Source organism: Palaemon carinicauda, chromosome 3 (assembly GCF_036898095.1).
Source record: "Palaemon carinicauda isolate YSFRI2023 chromosome 3, ASM3689809v2, whole genome shotgun sequence".
In the NCBI taxonomy this organism is placed as follows: domain Eukaryota; kingdom Metazoa; phylum Arthropoda; class Malacostraca; order Decapoda; family Palaemonidae; genus Palaemon; species Palaemon carinicauda.
Window position 1 is genome coordinate 22,796,471 of NC_090727.1, and position 6,000 is coordinate 22,802,470.

Below are 6,000 nucleotides of genomic sequence, written 5' to 3' on the forward strand. Positions count from 1 at the left end.
CGCGTCAGGGATGAACTCCTCAAACAAAGTTTTACCTCACCCAATGATACCCATCCGCATATCGGGGAACCCTGCTGCTTACAACAAAAAGACGCCGAACAAATCCTCATCCATTATGGCGGTTGCGGACTCCGGGGCTCAGACGTGCCTGAATATGGGTCTACACCAGCAACACCTCTAGCCAGCTGACAGACGCATCTTCGAAGCCAACAACCAGGAAACCAATGTGCTCGGCTCCATACACCTCATACTATCAGGCAAGAATGAGCAAGGAGCGCACATCGCAACAACTGCCACGGTGCATGTCACGGACACCGACAACAAGTTTCACATCAGCTGAGCAGCTATGACGAAGCTTGGCATCATCGACCATGATTTTCCCAGGATTGATGCCACAGGTAGGGTCGCAGTATGCCTAAACGAAGGGAAGTCCCACAGCAGCAACTCGCTCGCAGAGTGCGGATACTCACGCCGCACTCCACCTTCCCGGCAACCAGCTAACCTGATGTTCAAACCGTCAGCAGAGTTTACCGAAAATATGAAAGCGTGGCGACTGGAACGATATGCATCGTCAACCTTCAACACCTGTCCACACCAGCCACTGCCAACAATGACCGGACCACCCATGGAGATAAGGATCATCGACCCTCAGGCGGAACCAACGGTGACAAAGAGACCCCCAAACATACCGGTACACTAGCAAAAAGAGGTGGCGGCCCAACTGGAAACAGACGTAGCACCGGGTGTGATTGAACCCGTACCACCTAACACACCAGTGACCTGGCTACACAACATGGTTCTCACACAAAAAAAAGATGACACCAAGCCGCACTGTGGACTTACAGCCCCTAAATCGACATTGCATTTGAAAAACTCATCACACCAACCCACCCATAAAGCAAGCCAGAGCAGTACCTCCTAGTGTATACAAAACGGTCACTGACGCATGGAACGGATTTCACTCCATTGATATTCGCGAAGAGGAAAGACACAAGATAACTTTCCTCGCTGAGCAGGGACCATTCCGCTACCGTCGCGCACCCATGGGCTTTCTCGCATCGCAGGACACGTACACACAACGATATGATGAGATTATTGCGGACGTCCCAAGAAAGACAAAATGCGTCGATGACACCTTACTGTGGGACTCAAACTTACAGGAACACCGGTGGCGCGTCATAAATTACTAGGAACTCGTTGGAAGGAACGGCGTCATTCTCAACCCAGCCTAGTTTCAATTCTCATCTACAGAGGTGAACTTTGCAGGATTCCAGGTTGGAGAAATTGAGGTAAAACCCTTACCAAAATACCAGAACGCAATTGCAGCGCTCACAAGACCAAAGAACATCACAGACATTCGGGCATGGTTCGGACTAGTAAACCAGGTATCACACTATAGCACAACAAGTGACTTAATGGAACCGTTCAGGCTCCTACTCAGCCCAAAGGTATGCTTCCAGTGGGGCCCGGAACTCAAGAACGCATTCGATAGGTCGAAGGCAACAATTATACACGAAATCCAGAAGGGGGTCGAGATCTTCAACCCAGACAAACCAACATGCCTTAACCCAGATTGGTCAAAAGTCGGAATCGGGTATTGGCTGCGTCAGAAACGCTACATGTGAGGCCCTCACACCAGGATGTTGCCCAGATGGCTGGAAGTCCACCCTAACAGGATCGAGATTTCTCAAGGACACAGAAAAGCGGTATGCACCAATTGCCGTAGCATGGGCACTCGAGGACAGCCGATTCTTCACCATGGGGTGCAAAGACTTGATAATAGCAACGGACCACAAGCCACTCGTGAAAATTCTAGGGGACAAAGAGCTAGACACCATCACGAACACAAGGCTCTTCCGACTCAAGCAGCGAACACTAAGGTGGAGATACAGAGTCATTCACGTGCCAGGAAAAGACACCCGAAGCAGACGCCACATCAAGGAACCCTTCACCCAATACACAGCCAGACACATCGGAGGTGATAACGGCTTTAAGTGCCATTCGCTCGACACCCAACCACCTAGACGACATGGAAGCTGCTGTGATAGCAGTGGTACGGTTGACAACGGTGTGACATGGGAAAGAGTCAAAGGGAGCACCCCTGTGGACCCATGCCTGCAAAGTCTGATACCATTCATTGAAAACGGGTTTCCATCTACAAGGGACGAACTAACTGAAGAGCTACAACCATATTGGCAGTACCGGGACAGGCTGTCGACAGTGCATAGCGTCATCATGATGGATAAAAGAGTCCTGATACCTTCGGCACTAAGGGGTGAGATATTGAGAGCCCTACACGCGGCCCACCAAGGAACCAACAAAACGCAAAACAGAGCTCAGTGTTCTGTGTTTTGGCCAGGACTCACCAAAGACATCAAAAACACAAGGAACAGTTGCCAAGCATGTTGGGGGATGTCACCCTCACAACCACGCATGCCGCCGACACAACCGAGCGTCCCAACCCAACCATTTCAAGCCATTGCAGCGCATTTCTTCAAAATGAAAGGCACTGGCTACCTGGTCATCGTCGACAGATTCAGCAGTTGGCCCTACATTGTGACATCGGGTACAGGGGCCAGGGGTTTCAGCAAAGCTATCCTGCACTACTTCGCTACCTTCGGAGTGCCTCAGGACCTAAGCACCGACGGGGGACCTGAATTCACTGCAAAGGAGACCCAGAGCCTACTGCAGCGCTGGGGAGTCAGACACCGTCTCTCATCTAAGTACCTCCCCCAGTCAAATGGGCGGGCGGAGGCAGCAGTTAAGTCCATGAAACACCTCCTGACATCACACACCGATACGTACGGCAGCCGAGATACTGAAGCTGTAGCAGCAGGCCTACTCCAATACAGGAACACACCAGACCAGGAAACCGGCATGTCACCATCACAGATCATATTCGGAAAAAACCTCATGGATCTGCTACCTGTGGCGCAGTCCACCCAATATGGTGGGACACATGGGAACGCCAAGAGGAAGCCCTGCGCTACCGATTCACCAAGCAGGTAGACAAACTGACACCCAACACCCGGCAGCTGCCACCTCTGAAACCAGGAGACCGGGTCCGGCTGCAGAATCAGGCAAGCAATGCCAGGGGGCGATGGGACAGAACAGGTATCGTCGTGGAAACAAGACAACATAACCAATACTTAGTCAAAGTAGACGAGTCCGGGCGATCAACACCGCGCAATTGCCAATTCCTTCGCCATAGAACAATGGTTTGAATTTGGAGCGTCCTTCTCCTAGAAGAGCTGCTTACCATAGCTAAACAATCTCTCCTACCCTCATCAAGAGGATAATAGCCACTGAACAATTAAAGTGCATTAGTTAACCCCTTGAGGGAAGAAGAATTGTTAATTAATCTGCATTGTCAGGTGTCTGAGGATAGAGGAGAAATTGGAACAAGCAGGCCAGACTATTTAGTAGGTAGTAGGTTGGCCTGGGCATCAACCGCCCGTTGAGATACTACCGCTAGAGAGTTATGGGGGTCTTTTGATTGGCCAGACAGTACTATATTGGATCCATCTCTCTGGTTACAGTTCTTTCCCTTTGCCTACACATACACTGTATAGTCTGGCCTATTCTTTAGAGATTCTCCTCTGTCCTCATACACCTGACAACACTGTGATTACTAGACAATTCTTCTTCACCCAAGGGGTTAACAACTGCACTGCAATTGCATTGCTCAGTAGCTACTTTCCTCTTGGTAAGGGTAGAAGAGACTCTTTAGTTATGGTAAGCAGCTCTTCTAGGAGAAGGACACTCCAAAATCAAACCATTGTTCTCTAGTCTTGGGTAGTGCCATAGCCTTTGTACCATGGTCTTCCACTGTCTTGGGTAGTCCCATAGCCTCTGTACCATGGTCTTCCACTGTCTTGGGTTAGAGTTCTCTTGCTTGAGGGTACACTCTGGCACACTGTTCTATATAATTTCTCTTCCTCTTGTTTTGTTAGTTTTTATAGTTTATATAGGAATTATTTATATCAAAGTTGTTACTGTCCTTAAAATATTTTAATTTTCCTTGTTTCCTTTCCTCACCGGGCTATTTTCCCTGTTGGGGCCCCTGGGTTTATAGCATTCTGCTTTTCCAACTAGGGTTGTAGCTTAGCAATTAATAATAATAATAATAATAATAATAATAATGTGTAGGCAAAGGAAAAATGAGCCATAACCAGAGAGGGAACCAATACAGTACTGTCTGGCCAATCAAAGGACCCAATAATTCTCCTGTCAATTTTATCTGTGACATCACGTCCTTAACTTACAACTCTAACCCGTAGACACACATTGAATTCTTTCTTTACCATGTGACTATACAAGCTTAAATCCTAAAATGATCATCAAATATTACAAGGGTTGCGGTGTATGTATGATAGTGGCCACCTGTATGTATGATAGAGGCTGACTTAGAATACGGCAGTCTAAGGGAGGTCGCAGTGGGGGCGTTATCCCCAAGTTAGATAAGTAGGTAAGGACACGGCTTGTAGGTTAGGTGGGAAAGTTTAGTTTAGTTGATTTCCATTTTCTATGGAAGGAGGAGGAACTGGCCGCTGATATACATAGGCTCCAAAGGGTTTTTAGCCGTTCCAAATTTCATTTTTAAATTGCGGTCTTCCTTTGCATAAAATGTTCCGAGAATTTGCTTGTCAAATCTTTTTCTTTTTGTCTTCAGGATAATTAAAATCTTAAGTTGCTACTTAAGTTTTATATAGGAGGCTTTGTAGTTGCTGGTACAGACCACGTCAGTAATTAAAATGTGGGTAAATATTTACTGTAGCACAATATTCCTAATGAAGAAAATATGCTGTTTCTGATGTATTTGTGGATTACTTTGAACTGTTTTAATGTAAATAACTGGGAGAAAGCCATATTTATCTCATTTTAGACATTTTAAAATTCTATATAGGATTACTGGAAAAAATTTTTTTAAAAAGGAATCAAACACAATAAGACCATTTAACCTTGAGATCCTTCCCCATAACCTAACCTAGGAGCCATATCCTTACATCCTTACCTACCAGGGGGTTATATGAACCCTTCTGGACACCCATTGGACTGCCGTATCCTAAGTTTACCCTAAAACTAAGTCTCAATCCTGAGGTTGCTTCCAAACCAGCTTCCTTCCTGACAATGTAAAACTAAATATTACGTTAAATCTTAAAACTAGCTCCATGATATCGTATATTAGACCAAGATAAATATTATTTCATATAGGAAAACGAACTGACAATATGAAAAGAATCGCTTGCCATCATGCCATTCTCCACGTTACCTTTTCTTTCTGTCTCGATTTTGGTCCACCAAAGATCTTGAATTGCTTCACACTGCTTTAGAAACGTAGATCGTAGAGTATTCTTTTCACTATTAATAAAATATATTTGCTTATTAGCAAAGACACGCGTCACTATATGCAAAGATATACGTATCAAGATCGGCTTCAAAACTACTGTTTGACTTTGAAGTTTGATTTGAAGCTTTGTTTACATCGTGCGGGAGGTCGACGCTTCCTCTTCTTCCTTTTATCTCAAAGTTGTTACTCTACATTAAAGAACTAAATTCTAATTACAATGATAGCAAGATGTTATTCTATCTGATATCACGGTAGAATGGAAAAAAATAAAGATTAATAACTGTATTAACGATATTTTTATGGTATAAGATAAGCCTAATTACAGTATTAGGTTTAAGCTTAGGAGCTTTGCAAGCTATCTGTTATGCGACAGAGTGGCCGCAAACTTATTTTGCGGAGTGAATAGCTATAATCTAACGAAACATTTTCATTATAACTTATACAATTCTTTGATTGTAGCATCTTCTAAATTATATGATCCTGTGAAAAGTAATGTCTTTAGTTTCTTCTTAAATTCAGTTGCCCCCTTTAGGTCCTTCATTTCAGTTGGTAGTTTATTATAATGTCTAGGCGCACAGTAGCTAAAAGCCCTTTCACCAAATTTACTATTTGTTCTTGGTTCAGATAGTCTATGTTTGTCAGTCATGTGT

General features: G+C 44.9%; 1 long non-coding RNA gene across 1 annotated transcript in view; it reads right to left on the reverse strand.

Moving 5' to 3' along the window:
- LOC137638220 (uncharacterized) overlaps window positions 1–5,488 on the reverse strand; it is a 40,947-nt gene extending 35,459 nt beyond the window's left edge. The window contains exon 1 of the long non-coding RNA XR_011043899.1: window positions 5,273–5,488. This is a non-coding gene — a long non-coding RNA (uncharacterized lncRNA). The remainder of the gene's footprint in view (window positions 1–5,272) is intronic.
- Window positions 5,489–6,000: the final 512 nt, after the last annotated feature.